Genomic DNA, 16,178 nt, shown 5'->3' on the forward strand with positions numbered 1-16,178 from the left:
TCTCTATGTTACTTATTTTTCCTGTAGTCTTTATTTCCTTCTTTCTACTAGTTTTGGGCCTTGTTTTTTCTAGCTTCCTTAAGAGTAAGGTTAGGTTATTTATCTGACATTTTTCTCATTTCTTGAGGAAGGCCTGTGTTGCTATAAACGTCCCTCTTAGAAGTGCTTTTGCTGCATCCCAACGATTTTGGACCAGCATATTTTCATTTTCATATGTCTCCATGTATTTTTTGATTTCCCATATGATTTCTTGGTTCACCCAATTTTTAGTAGCATGTTGTTTAGCCTACATGTATTTGTGTTTTCCCAGCTTTTTCTTGTAATTGATTTGTAGTTTCATACTCTTTTGGTCAGAAAAGATGGTTGATGTGTTTTCAGTCTTGAAATTATTGAAACTTGTTTTGTGGCCTTACATGATCTGTTCTGGAGACTGTTCCATGTGCACTTGAAAAGAATGTGTATTCTCTTGTTTTTGGATGGAATATTCTGTGTATATCTTTAGGTCCATCTGGTCTAATGTGCCATTTAAAGCCATTCTTTCCTTTTCATTTTCTGTCTGAATGATCTATTTGTTCATGTAAGTGGGGTGTTAAAGTCTGCTACTATTATTTTATTACTGTTTGTTTTTGCCTTTCTGTCTGTTAATAACTGGTTTACGTATTTTGGTGCTCCGGTGTTGGGTGCATAGATATGTACAATTGTTATATTCTCTTATTGCATTGTTTCCTTTATCATCATGTAGTGCCTTTCTTTGTCTTTTGTTACGGTCTTTGTTTTAAAGTCTATTTTGTTTGATATAGATATTCCTACCCTGCCTTTTGTACACAGTAAGCTTTTTTTTTTTTTTTTTTTTTTGGGGCCTGAACCTATGGCCCGAGATCAAGAAGTCAGATGCTTAACCGACTGAGTCACCCAGGTGCCCTGCTACCCTGGCTCCTCCCCCCCCCACTTGATTTGTATGATAAATGCTTTTCAGTCTGCACGTGTCTTTAGTTCTAAAGTGAGTCTCTTGTAGATCGCGTATAGATGGATCCTGTTTTTTTAATTCATAGAGTGACCCTGTATCTTTTTTTTTAATTAAGTAGGCCCCACACCCAACATGAGGCTTGAACTCATGACTCTGAGACCAAGAGTTACATGCTGTACTGACTGAGGCAGCCAGCCACCCCTTACCCTATATCTTTTTATTGGAGCTTTAGTCCATTTATATTTAAAGTAATTATTGATGGGTGTGTACTTATTTCTGTTTTCCTTTTTATGTAAGACTATTGTTTCACAGAGGCTTATGATCAAGTATTTTTCTTTTTTCATATTTTTGAGTGATAGATGAGTGATTTTGTGAGTTGGGTTATGGGGACGGTCTCCCAGTCTTTAGTGAGCAGCTGTAATTCTATTGAGAAGGTATATCAGGTGACAAAGAACCATATACCCTCTTTGCTCCTAGGCTTTGCAGTGAGGGTATGGTTCTCATTTGGGGTGTGGAAATCTAAAAAAATTCCTTTACTTTACCAGAGAATAACTTAGACTTGGTATGGAGTCATTTAAATTTTAAGACCTATGGCTCTTAAGGAGCCTGAAACCCATTAAATTTTAATGGCTAGTATAAATGGGGAGCTGCAGGGACCCCGGATGGTTTGCCAGGGCTGCAGTTGAAGTTCTTCTTGCTAGCTTTCTGTGAAGGCGAAACCTCAGAAAAGCTTTGCCCAAACCCTCTCTGCTGTTGCTAGCTCTCCCTTAGGTACTGGAAGTGACTTAGTGGGAGGGGGAGCCAAGTGACTAATACAGTCACGTGAACTTTGTGTTAGTATTGATGGAACGTCAACTTTATTCACTGAAATTTCGGGTAGTAAAGGTGTACAAACAGCTGCTTTCTGTTTCATGACTTTGTATTTATTTGTTGTATAACTTGCTCATGTTGTTTTCTTTACACCTTTTATAATTGAAATCTTACCTGCTTGGTCTTTCATTTTTTTAGGGTAGTGTCTGCAGCCTTTTCTCAAGTTTTTCACCGTGAGTTGCTGTGTGTCAGACTGGACAAGGTATCTTAGTTGAAGCTTCATCATTTGAAAAATTGGAGGTAAGGAGTGTATATATATATGTCTTTATTTCTGTAGTTATTAGAGCAAAAACCTTTTTTGAATTCTAATCTGTGTTGCCGTTAACATGTTTGTTTATCTTATCCCCTCACTTCCATCCCTGGTGTGCATTGAAGAGCAAGGATGAAAAAATAAAAGATGTCTAGTTAACTTCAGATGTCCAGGCCCTTATTCAGGAGCCTAAGAAGGTCTTTGTACATTTCTTTTTTCTTTTTTTTTTTTTTTAAGAAACCTCACCAGCCAGTGGAAGGGTAACTTAGCATTTGATTTTGAATTAAAGGGGCAAATCCCACCCAGGTTCCTGGTTTTGGCTGGAGCTGGTAGAGCTTTAAAGACCTGCCCTCAGGAGTAACTGAGTGTGGTGTGTGCATATGCTGATCTTCCAACTTCCTGGTTTTTATTGTAATTTTCTTACAGGTCCATGTTCAATAACCAAGTTGCATAGATGATAAATCTAGTATTATAAACAAATACGGGTATAATTTTTTAAATGGTACTGTAGCATCGTTCTTGCTCTGAGCCATTGATAGATCTGTTTCAAGAGAGACTGTATAATACTATCACCTTTGATTTCTATCTAGTTTGTTTTTCCACCTTATACAAATGTTCCCACTCTTTTGAAACATCGGTTTCCTACTATAATAACATGTGTAGGTGTGTGTTGTGAATTAAACACTGAACAAGATGTTATGAGGCCTGTTTTAATAAACTTAGCTTTTTTTAGCAAGTTTTTAAAATCCCTATGGCCTTCGGTTACCTTCTTTTGTAAAACAAGGGGATTGTACTGAGATTGGATTCAGGGTTTCTCAACCTTGGCACTAATGACATTTGGGGCCAGATAATTCTATGTTGTCAGGGGATGTCCTGTGCCTTTAGGATGTTGAGCAGTGTCCTTGGCCTCAGCCTACCAAATGCCAGTAGCATCCCTCTCCAGTATGACAACTGAAATTGTCTCCAGACATTTCTAAATGTGCCTTTTTGGGTAAAATCATCCCTAGTTGGGAGCCACTTGGTTACATGATGTGTAGAGTTCCTTCCAACTTTATTTTGTTTTAATTTCAAAAAATCCTGTTCTTCGCAACCTAGCTTAAATGTCATCTCTTTGGGGGCGCCTGGGTGGCGCAGTCGTTAAGCGTCTGCCTTCGGCTCAGGGCGTGATCCCGGCGTTATGGGATCGAGCCCCACGTCAGGCTCCTCCGCTATGAGCCTGCTTCTTCCTCTCCCACTCCCCCTGCTTGTGTTCCCTCTCTCGCTGGCTGTCTCTATCTCTGTCAAATAAATAAATAAAATCTTTAAAAAAAAAAAAACAAAAAAAAAAGTCATCTCTTTGATGAAGCTTTCCTTCGTGCTCTTTTTCCTTGGCTTACTGTAATTGTTTCTGCATCTGACAACTGATTTTAGGACTTAACCCCACTCTACTGTAACTGTCAGTGTGTTTCTTTGAGGGCATGGGTCTTCTGTACCTCTAAGCTGCGTGCTCAAATTTTGTTAAATGAATAAACAGTGGATTTGGGAGGATTGTTAGGTTTGTCATTGTTAAATAAATGATTATAAATGATATTTTTGTTCATCATACCTTTCTAGTAGGAAATTCCCACGGTTTGTGATCTTGAATTTCTGAGTTTAGGAAACTGATTACTTAAAAAAAAACAACAATCGTTTTAGAAGGCAGGAACCTCCGGTAGTACGTAAGGGAGCCACACACAACACATCGAGCCTGCGTTTGAGAAAGACAGTCACACAAAATTCATAACATAAAGAGTTGTGTCAGCTTTTATATCCAGATGTTTCTCAAATAACTCCATTTGGTTAATTAGAAAACTGCCATCTATTCCGATAAAAGTAAAATGGAAAGGTAGTAAATATTCTTTCTTACATAACCTCACCATATTCTAAGTCAGTATTTCCCATAGCAACCCACAGTAAAAAAACAAAAAAACCCCCATATTTTAATCATGATTTAATACATATCCACACCTCAAACAAGTTTTTTGAATCACTGTTTACCATTACTATGTATAAAGCACTCTGATACTTTCTATGACGTTTCTTTTTTTTTTCTTAAATACTTGTCACCATCCAATAAATTTATTACACAATTCACTAATAGGCCACAACTTAGCATTTGAAAAACACCGTTCTAAGTAATCTTTAATAAAATGTGGAAATGATCTGCTTCTAGAATGTGTTACCAGTCAGTTGTCCTGTCTTTCTTTTTAAATAATGCCATTTAAGAATTGGCCTAATAAAGACCTTGGAGGGAGGGCTGTCAGGCCAAGAGAGCGGCACCCAGGTCCAGTGCCGAGCCTGAGGCCGCTGGTTGGGAGGCAGCCCAGCCGCAGCTTTCGACCTTGGGCTTGCCAGCATGGCCGGCTGGACCATGTGGACTGAGTAGGGATGACATCAAGAAAGTGATGCAACCATCGAGAAGGTCTGGAGATGGGGAGAAGTGCTGGGTGATTGTGGGTGACACTTCCCTTCATATCTTCAAGTGAGTGCTAGTGGTGGACCCCCAGGAGAAAGAACGACAGAGGGCAGGTGGGGGCGCAGAGAAAGCCTTAGGCCTACAGTGGCAGGGTAGGGGCACCAGTCCCCAGGCGTGCGGTGGCCTTCTCATCCTGCTGGATCTCCATGAGAACCATAGTCAGTTTCCATTCAGAAGGTTTCCTGCAAAAGGGCACCGAGCTCAGCCCTGGGGGCATTTGCCAGCCCACCTGCCTTTTGTCACCTGCCAGACCACCAGAAGGGGTCCCAGAAGATGCTTGGCCCCCATGGCTGGGCTAAAGAGAGCAATCCTGGGAGCATTACTGCAGGCAGCACTGATGAACCCCAGTGCTGTCCAAGGAGGATCCTGTTCCAGAATTGCTGGAGGTTGAGGCCTTTGAAGTTTACCTTGTCTTTGAGCTAGTGCTGCCTGTCCCCAAGGCAGCCCAGGGTGATTCAGAGGGCAGCCCCTCCCCCTACTCAAGCACATCTCTCCACATGTCCCTGACTCCTGAGAAGCCGGCCTGCCTGTCCTGTCGCCTGAGGAGCCCCTCTGGCTTTTTACAAATAAAGACCCTTTTGTTTAGGGAAAGAAAAAAAAAAGACCTTGAAACACCTTGATTTCCAATTAATGTAAAATCCTATATTTTGTCATTTATACTAAGTATTTAGTGTGCACAAGGCACTGTTGGTTTTCTCAAGATTTACAGTGATAATACCTAGAGGAGAATAAAAAGTTAAAAAACGTTATTTCAGGTGCTCATAGTGGTAATAAACGCATGACATTTTGGGTGTTTAGGAAGGGGAGAAAGCTGTGGTGATTTAGGTCACTGGAGAAAGTTAACATGAATGTGGGGTGGATTTTGCATTGTCATATCAGAGATTTGAAAAAGCTATTACACATGGTAGAAGACAGCATTTGTGTAGGTGCCCAGGACTTTTGCTCATTTTTTGGGTACTTGAGAAATTAAAAAATAAGAAAAAATATGGTAAAGTGCTGAAAATATACAGTATAAATAGGGTATGTTAACTCTCCTGTGGTTATAAAATGAGGTTCATTCAGGAGATTAGAGTCTTGTGTCTGTGGTCCCTCTGATACAAGGCATTCTTTGCCCCCAGATGATAAAGTTAACATTGGATTATTAGGCTTACTGAAGTGAAGATATGGTAGTCCCCCCTTTATCCACAGGGAATATGTTCGAAGATACCCAGTGGATCCCCCAAACTGCAGATAGTACCAAACCCTATATATACTATGTTTTTTTCTGTATATAGAAACCTGTGATAAGTTTGTAAAGTAGGGACAGGAAGAGATTAATAATAATAAAATAGAACATTTATGACAGTGTACTGTAATGAAAGTTATATGAATGTGGTCTCTTAAAATAGCTTATTTTACTGTACCCACCCTTCTTATGGTAATGTGAGATGATAACATGCCTACAAGATCTACAGGGAGATAAATGGCAGAGGCATTGTGACACAGTGTTAGGCTACTATTGACCTGATGATGTGTTGGAAGGTGGCTCTTCTGCTTCTGGACTACAGTTGACCATGGGTAACTGAAACTGCAGGAGGCGAAACTGTGTGTAAGAGGGGACTGTCGGAATTTCTGAATGATGGGGAGAGAGAATGCTCATCTGTCAAATTAAGCCAGTGAGGTTACTGTTCTTTATATAAATTGCTCTTCATGGAACAGAAATGGGTTATATTATAGTCAGCATTTTTTAAAAAGATGCTTATTATTTTGGCCATACAATTTAACGTTTCCTACATGCTTGTGGGGCCTGGGCTTCATCCTTCTATAAATAGATGCGGGGCTCAGGATGCTACATCACAACCAGTGTGCTACCAAAGCCTTAAGAAAAATGGTGGGTTATTTTTTTATTTTTCTGGACTGCTGCTCTCTTCTTGGGATAATGTAGAATTTAATTACTGTAGAAAATATCTATGACCTGAAAGATGATGATTCAGCTTGTGATGGTACTTGGGAAAGAACCACCTGCCCTAAAAGTGTGGTCTAGCATCCTGTGTGCTGTTACTTAAAAGCACTAGAAGTCTGAGTTTTGTCATGTTTCCATACTGAGTTAGGAAGTTAGCAAAAGGATAACTAACTCCTCATTTTGTCACATTTCTAGACTACTGAAAAGAAGGTGCTTTTAGAGCTGGAGATGTGAATAAGACTCCTGTGCCAGAGATCATAAATCATCTGGAGGTAAATTTTTTTAAATTAAATAGATTGTTTTTTACAGTTTTAATTTTACAGAAAAATTGAGAGGATAATACAGAGAGTTCCTATATGGCAAGCACCCAGTTTCTTCTATTATTAATAGATGACCTTGGCGTGGTACATTTGTTAGAGTTAATGAACCAGTATTGAAACCCTGTTATTAACTAAAGCCCGAAGTTCACTCATATTTCCTTACTTTTTAACTACTGTATTTTTTCTGTTTCAGGATCCCACCGGGATGACGTTTAGTTGTCATGTTTCCTTAGGCTGCTCTTGCTGTGACAATTTCTCAGACTTTCATTGGTTTGATGACCTTGTCAGTTGTGAGGAGAACTGATCAGGTATTTTGTAGAATGTCCCTCAGTCAGGATTTGTCTGATGTTTTTCTCATTGTTAGACTGGTGTTCTGGGTTTTGGGGAGGAAGACCACAGAGGTAAAGTGCGATTCCTGTATTTTTGTCACATCACGTCAGGAGTACCTACTGTCACCATGATTTATCACCGTTTATGTTGGCTTTGGTTACTTCGCTGAGAAGGTTTATGTCCGCTTTCTCCATTCTCCATTCTAATGTTACTTTTCTTTTTTTTAATTCTCTTTTGTACTGTGTTGTTTGGAATGAAGGCACTGTGTGGTCACCACTTTAAGGGAAATTATGCTCCATCTCCTTTAGGGTGTTCAACATAAATCATTGGAATTTTTTTGAATGGGAGTTTGTCTCTTCTCCCCCATTTGCTTATTTATTTAGTCATTTCTTTGTATCATTATGGGTTCATGGATAATTATTTTATACTTTGGGTCATAATCTGTTACTACTATATTTATTTTGTTGCTTAAATTTTTCTAGCCTTGGCCATTGATGAACTCTTTTGGTTGACCCATCGTCATGGGGGTGGGTTTCCTTTTGAGCACTTCCTCAATTTCGAGCATCGTAAGATACTCCAGACTTAACTGTGTATGCCCTGTTTTAGTTCTATAATCAGCCATTTCTCCACAAACCCCTAGTTCCTTTTATTAGAGAATGCTAATGCTATTAGAAATCAAGATCTGAGTACTAGATAGGCTCATTGCTACTTTGGGGTGGTGGTGTTTCTAGGCTCTGTTAGCTGAAATCCCATGTACACGCTATCTGTATATTTACACATGTCTATAAATGTTTCTCTGTATCTGTTTTTATATATTTATATCAATATTAAGCTAAACATGAGTTTTTACTGATGTCTCCAACCTAATGCATTACCACATGGGTCATTCTAGCCTTCTCCCCTTGCTTTTCTGTAACCTCTCCCAACAGTGAGAAACCTAGCTCTCACCATTCACCATCCATGTACTTAATTGTTCACTCCTGGTATACATATAATATATAGATGTATGTCCGTTTTGTTAACTTCTACCCCCATGAGAAATGACTTTATCAACTAGAATACAGTGCTTATGTTCATTTTCTTTTACCTTTACTTTAGCCTTACAGATGCCACTTATTTTCAAAGTTATGTAGGTCAGCACCTTTTCCCCCCACCCTCTGGAATGACATTGTTTCATACATTTGTAATACAGTTAGATTATATCATATGGTGTCTGCTCCTTCCTGGGATCCCCTGACCTACTAAATGATCTTAAATTTGCATACTTCAAGGTTCACTCTTGGGGCACCTGGGTGGCTCAGTCAGTTAACTCTTGATTTTGGCTCAGGTCATGATCTCAGGGTCATGAGATTGAGCCCTGCGTCAGGCTCCAGGCTGGGCGTGGAGCTTTCTTAAGATCCTCTCTCTCCCTCTCCCTCTCTCCTCCCCTTGTCAAAAAGAAAAAGGGTTCACTCTTTGTGTTATAAAGTTCTATGGGTTTTGATAAGTGCATGATGTCATATATCTACTATTAGAGTATTATACAGAATAATTTCACTACCCTTAAAATTGCCTATGCTTCATCTGTGAAACCGCCCCCCCCCCACAAACCCCTGGCAACCACTGATCTTTTTACTGTCTCTGTAGTTTTGCCTTTTCCAGAATGTTCTTGAGATATTTTTAAAGTCACTTTACAAAGGAAACCTTTGATTTTTCTAACCTAGATACCATTTTTTCCTACCACCAATTCAGTATCCCTAAATGAACAAAGTATTTCTAATCAGAATCAAAGCTTTCCCATTTCTTTTTTCATATACTACTCTATAAGGTCATTTTGCTTTATTTTTTAATATCCTACTTCTTTGGGGCACCTGGTTGGTTCATTCAGTGGAGGATGTGGCTCCTGATCTTGGGGTCATGAGTTTGAGCCCCATGTTGGTTGTAGAGCTGACTTAAAAGCTAATAATTGGGGCACCTGGGTGGCTCATTCGGTTGGGTGACTGACTCTTGGTCTCGGCTCACGTTGTGATCTCCTAGGTTGTGGGATCGAGCCCCACATCGGGCTCCCCGCTGCATCGGGAGAAGCTTCAGGTTGCTGTCCGTCTGCCCCTCCCCCTGAAGGCTCCCACCCTCCCTCTTTTTCTCTCCAATAAATAAAATTTAAAGATAAAATAAAAAATAAAAAAAATAATATCCAGCTTTTTTGTTACCATACTCAGAATTGGGAGACGATCCTAAGTACCTTCATTTTTATTTTTGTTGGGGAGGTCGGTGGGTGGGGCGACAGGAGTGGCACGTATCATGGTTTCTGTAGAGATGGCAGCTGTCAAGCAGATACTTGGGAGGACGGATGCTCATCTTAAATTTATTTTTTTATTTTTATTTTTTAAACATTTTTTTTAAAAAAAGATTTTATTTATTTATTTGATAGAGAGAGTACAAGCAGGGGGAGCAGTGGGCAGAGGGAGAGGGAGAAGCAGGCTCCCTGCTGAGCAGGGAGCCAGATGCGGGGCTCGATCCCAGGACCCCAGGATCATGACCTGAGCCAAAGGCAGATGCTTAACCGACTGAGCCACCCAGGCGCCCCTCATTTTAAATTTAAACTGAATATGCTTCTATTTGTTTCTGGGGGAGTATATTTAACATGAAAATGCTTTTGATTCTTTTAATATAAATATTATATTGATCTGTAGTATATCTCCTTTGAGAATAGAGTAGAATAAGAGATAGATGGAACGAATATGTGACTGTTTCAGAATGGTTTCCATTATAATCAAAATCCTGTGGGACGATTGTCTTAGAAATTACTTGGAAGGCTCATTTAGGTGAAATAACAAGTATCGTATTCCTATCCCTTCCTTGTTATTTAGTTGCACCTTTACATATATGCATGAAAAATCTTGAAATTGGAACCCTTACCTGTACCAGTAAAAGATCATTTGTTCTGCTCCACTACTGGCCACTTCTTGTTGCTGTTTACCTCGAAGAATTTACTATGTAGTACAAAAAACCCTTCTATTTTATAATCAGGTTTTGATTTAAACTCTCTTTAACATCAGAGTCTTACCATGTAGCCAGAGGTATAGGAGAAAAATGTTTGTTTGCTAGCTTTGCTGCTCGTTGGCTCTGTGACTACAGGCAAATTATTTACCCTCTCTGAGTCTCACATTTCCTCATTTGTAAAATGTGGATCATGTTATTGCCTCTCCTGTGGGGTAAGGGAGATTAAATGAGACAGAGCACTTAGCCCAGTGCCTGGTACATACATATGGTTCAGTAAATACCATCTAAAACCAAAACTTCCAAAGCAGCAAGAAAATGGGTGAAAATTCCAAAGGTTTATATGAGTATACATGTTTTTGTTCAACGGCTATTGGCTGGGCCAGACTAATCAGAAAAATGAATGATTCCTTTACTTAAAAGTCCTCTCAGGGCAAGGCTAACTTTTCTTCAAACCTCAGCAGTTTTCACCTCACCAAACTTAAGATGCTAGCAGTGGCTGTCAGCCTGAGATACTGTTGTCTCTGTAGGGGCCACCTGGGGGTGCTTCTGGCATTTTAGAGGAGGGGCCAGGAAACAAACCACCTTGGGACGCGTGGGACAGGCTTGCATGATGAAGAATTATTGTACCCACATTACCGTGTGAGTAGCCTGCTGTGGAGACGCACTAGCCTAGACGGATACAGTACTGGCTTTAAACCTTCTATGGAACATATTGCAGGTGCCACAGACCCCGCTGGTATGCAGTGAGTGAGGCGACCGCAGGCCTCTGTGTCTGGGACGCCCTAGGGAGGGTGGAAAGTAGGCAAGCTGGAAAGTCCGTGGCCCTTCTAAACGGCACAGTTTTAGCCAGTTGCCTGCTGTTGCTCCAGCTTCTGATTTTTTCAGAGAAAAGTTGGGTATCCAGATTGTTATGTAAAATTTGTGTATTCTAAAGTGTGGATTGGGCCACCTGGCTGGCTGGGTTAGTGGAGCACGTGACTCTTGATCTCCGGGTTGTGTGAGTTCGAGCCTCACTTTGGGTGTAGAGATGACTTAAAGAATCTTCAGAAAAAAGTGTGGCTCAACTTTTTTCTTTAACACTATTGAGGTCAAACCAAGCAGATCAGCGGGCTGGATTTGGCCTACAGACCATTGGTTTGTAACCTCTGTTATAATTATTTTAGGAAGTGAGCTAAAATGTGGCAGAAGTAAACACTCAGGCCCATAACCGCACTACCCTGCGTATTTGCTGATCTCAGAAAAGGCTGTGGAAACAAAGCACTAGGTGTGAGGTCATTTTCTAGAGTGTGGAGAATGGCAGCATCAGACCAGAGCTCTGGGGAAGCTTTCTGTCTGTTTGGGAGGAGGAATTCTGTTGGGAGAAATCCCAGTGGCTGCGTTTTGAGGAACGGAACCCGCTGCGCCTTGTGATGCTGGCACTCCTGAACGGGGGTGGGGGTAGCCGCCCCGCTAGAAGAAGCGTCAGAGTGATTCCACTGCTGAGCATAGCATCTGGGCCCCCCACTCTCCATCCTGCCCTCAGAAATTGGGAGTGGCCCGCAAAGGTGACAGACAACAAAGGCTCCACCCTGAAGAACTTCTTGGTTATGTGGCTTTGGATCCTATGACGATCGTGGGGTTTATGCCTTTAGTATTTCTTCTTTTTTTGATCTAGGCTTACCGCCTACATAGCTCCACAATCCACAGCTGTGACCATCTGTGATTTAGTGGGGGTGTTTCAAGGGTGTCCCAGGAGTTAGGTCACAGCCTAGCCTGGCCGGTGCAGTGCAGTTACTGTTCAAGTCCTCTGGTTGCTTTCAGATCATCACTCATCACGTTAGAGTTGTAGAAAAAGTAGCAGCCCGTTAAAATGTTAAGAAGCAAAGTCCATATCTATTTTGCATAGTCGTTGCATACATTGATAACATCTGGACAAGAATAGATGGTATGTTTTGATGTGCATCATATCAAAATATGTAGTATAAGATACTATAGGGCAGTGTTTCATTTTAGTTGTATTCTGTGGGATTAAATGCAAAAGTGTAGTGTAGTACTTTATTTTAAAACTTCGTTTTTCAGGGAAACGGGCTCGTCTTATTGGCTAGAATACTTTGTATTTGTAAGCTATCTGCTGTTTTAACCTCTCAGCAGAATGGAAATTGCTTTTTTTAAAGAAGAATTTTAACATTTTTTTAATCATCAGGAAATTATTGAGTGTGTTATATATTGTGAAATACTTAATGATTATCCATGTCAGTGCTTACGTGAATAACTGTTTGGTATAGGGCAGAGTGCTAGCTGTTCAGATTGTGTACATAATCCTTTAAAGAGAAGACATTTTCGTATTTGATGTGAAAAGTAGGTATTCTGTTAATCATCTTTTCAGGAGCACCTGGGTGGCTCAGTTGGTTAAGCATCTGCCTTCAGCTCAGGTCATGATCCCAGGATCCTGGGATTGAGCCCCGCATGGGGCTCCTTGCTCAGTGGGGAGCCTGCTTCTCCCTCTTCCTCTGACTGCTGCTCCCCCTGCTTGTACTCTCTCTCTCTGTCAAATAAACAAATAGAGTTTAAAAAATCATCTTTTCAGATGGTAGCCATCTTTGTGTGTATGTAAGTTGTTGGCTTTGATTTTAAAGATGCTTTTTAGTATGTGTTTTCAAAGGCAAGTATTTGTAACTCTTAAGAAAAGGGCAATTTTTTTCCTTTTAGCTCTGCCTCTTTTATGTCCTAAAATAGCTTATTTATACGAAGACTCTTTGCTCCCCTCTTAGACCTTCACCTCCTACCCCTGTAATCCCTTTTTGGATGATAAGCTGACGGGGGTTTCTTCTCTTTTTTTCCCCCAAAGAAGGGCACTCCTCCTCACCCTACTGGCAGTGTCCTTGATACCTACCAGTGACATAGTGGAAAGAACACGGCCTTTGGAGAAGACAGGCTTGGACTTGAGGCACGATTCTGCCATATGCCCATTCTTTGAGGTTGTTTTCTTACTTGTAAACTAGAGATAATCACAGCTACCTTTCAGGGCGCAGTTTTTCGGTAAATGGTATCTGATAGCAGTAGTGGTGAAATTAAGGGTGACTTTGGCGTTGGTGGCACCTGAGGTTTTAAAGGTGGACAGAGCTGGCAGAGAGCGAGCAGCTCCCAAGAGCTCAGAACTGGACAGAACCCAAGCTCTTGCTTGATAGCTAAGGCATCTTTCTTTTTGTTTACCCTTGTCGCCTTTTCTTCTTTTTCGTAAAAAGGCAACTGCGTTATCCTTATATTTTAAAGACTTGAAATTAGGGTTGAGAAATGAACGAAACAGTTCTTTGGAGCACTAGGGAAGCTTGAGTTAAGCTTTTGGGTGCTTCAGAAGCTCTTTGTTGACAACAGTTAAATAGCTATCAAGTGTTCTGGATATGGTTAGTCCCTCAAGTATTGAAGTACCCTTTCCCGGTGGGAAAGTTGTCATCATTTCTGCAAATAAAAGCAGATTCGATGACTAAGGTCATTCTTAACATTAAATTCAGTGAATTCCATTTTTCTTTTCTATTTCACCTAACAAATATTCTTTGAACACACAGTCTGTGCCCGGCGCTGTGCCTAATCAGTTGTTTACCCTGAAAGGAGGTATTGAATTACAGAATCTAAGAGTTGTCGGTCTTAGCCTTTTAGCTGAATGAAAATCCTAAAGCCTTAGAGCTGTGCTGTCTGGTAAGGTAGCCCCTGCTAACTGCAGGTGGCTGCTGACCACTTGAAATGTGGCCAATCTGAATTGTGATGTGCTGCTAGTATAAAATGCACACTGGATTTCAAGGACCTAGTTGCTGAGAAATACGTAAAATGGCTCATCAGTGATTTTTATGTTGATCATATATTAAAACACTATTTTCGATATATCAGATTATATAAAATATATTAAAATTTCACCTGTTGCTTTTTTTTTCATGTGGCTGCTAGAACATTTAAAAGGACTTGCATTACGTTTTTATTAGACAGTGCTGTCTTAGACCTTCAGTGACTTGGCAGGGTTACTCACCTAGTTAGGACTCCTGTGGCTAGGGCAAATTACAGATCACATTACTGTGAAAATGGCAGATAATGTTTGTTTTGATGAAAATGGTTTAAAGATTTTATTTATTTGAGAGAGAGAGAGCAAGCAAGCTGGAGGGAGAGGGAGAGAGAGTTTGACGCAGACTATCCTCTGAGCACAGAGCCCGGTGCAGGTCCCGATCTCACGACCACGAGATCATGACCTGAGCCGAAACCCAGAGTTGGCCACTTAGCTATCCAGGCGCCCCGAACAGGTTTCAGTTGACCCTAAGGACTAAAGTTAACACTAAGGACTTTGAAATAACGTACATTTTAAATTAAGCCTGGATTGTTAATCTGGTAGAATATTCTAGCTTTTCAGATTTGGGATATTTTAAGAGTAGAAAAATGAAAAACATACTCACAGTTTGAGTAGCTTTAACCTATTTTTCCTTTTCCCTCAGCATTCACCAATTGTTTCACATAGGTGATCCCTCATCCCCCAATATTTTATTGGGGGTGTGTATAGGAGGTAGGGGGCAGGGTTCGTCTATATATATATTTTTTATCTTATTTAGGTAGATTGGTTTGGTATAGTAAAAGTGACTCTTCAGTATTAAAAAAAATTTTTTTTCATTATGTTATGTTAGTCACCATACAGAACATCATTAGTTTTTGATGTAATGTTCCATGATTCATTGTTTGCGTGTAACACCCAGTGCACCATGCAATACATGCCCTCCTTAATACCCATCACTGGCCTATCCCAATCCCCCACCCCCTCCCCTCTGAAGCCCTCAGTTTGTTTCCCAGAGTCCATAGTCTCTCATGGTTCATTCCCCCTTCTGTTTACCCCCCCTTCATTCTTCCCTTCCTTCTCCTACCGATCTCCCTGCTATTTCTTATATTCCATAAATGAGTGAAACCATATGATAATTGTCTTCCTCTGCTTGACTTATTTCGCTTAGCATAATCTTCTCCAGTCCCGTCCATGTTGCTGCAAATGTTGGGTAATCGTTCTTTCTGATGGCTGAGTAATATTCCATCGTATATATGGACCACATCTTCTTTATCCATTTGTCTGTTGAAGGGCATCTCAGCTCCTTCCACAATTTAGCTATTGTGAACAATGCTGCTATGAACATTGGGGTGCATTTGGCCCTTCTCTTCACTACGTCTGTATCTTTGGAGTAAATACCCAGTAGTGCAATTGCTGGGTCATAGGGTAGCTCTATTTTTAACTTTTTGAGGGACCGCCACACTGTTTTCCAAATTAGCTGTACGAACTTGCATTCCCACCAACAGTGTAGGAGGGATCCCCTTTCTCCACATCCTCTCCAACATTTGTTGTTTCTTGCCTTGTCCATTTTTGCCATTCTAACTGGCGTAAGGTGGTATCTCAGTGTGGTTTTGATTTGAATTTCCCTGATGGCTAATGGTTTTGGACATTTTTTCATGTGTCTGTTAGCCATTTGTATGTCTTCATTGGAAAAGTGTCTGTTCATATCTTCTGCCCATTTTTTGATTTATTTGTTTCTCGTGTATTGAGTTTGAGAAGTTCTTTATAGATCTTGGATACCAGCCTTTTTATCTGTAGTTTCATTTGCAAATATCTTCTCCCATTCTGTGGGTTTCCTCTTTGTTTTGATGACTGTTTCCTTTGCTGTGCAGAAACTTTTTATCTTGATGAAGTCCCACAAGTTCATTTTTTGTTTCTTCTCTTGCCTTTGGTGATGTGTCATGAAAGAAGTTGTTGTGGCCGATGTCAAAGAGGTTACAGCCTATGTTCTCCTCTAGGATTTTGATGGATTCCTGTCTCACATCGAGGTCTTTCATCCATTTGGAGTTTATCTTTGTGTATGGTGTGAGATAGTGGTCAAGTTTCATTCTTTTGCATGTAGCTGTCCAGTTTTCCCAGCACCATTTATTGAAGAGACTGTCTTTTTTTCCACTGGATGTTTTTTCCTGCTTTGTCAAAGATTAGTTGACCATAGAGCCAGGGGTCCATTTCTGGGTTCTCTATTCCGTTC

The 16,178-nt window shown here is 40.5% G+C and overlaps 1 pseudogene; it reads left to right on the top strand.

Moving 5' to 3' along the window:
* Positions 1-3,360: 3,360 nt before the first annotated feature.
* LOC121103410 lies at positions 3,361-5,500 on the top strand (annotated as a pseudogene).
* Positions 5,501-16,178: the final 10,678 nt, after the last annotated feature.

This window comes from Ursus maritimus (assembly GCF_017311325.1).
Source record: "Ursus maritimus isolate PB19 chromosome X unlocalized genomic scaffold, ASM1731132v1 scaffold_X1, whole genome shotgun sequence".
Classification (NCBI taxonomy): domain Eukaryota; kingdom Metazoa; phylum Chordata; class Mammalia; order Carnivora; family Ursidae; genus Ursus; species Ursus maritimus.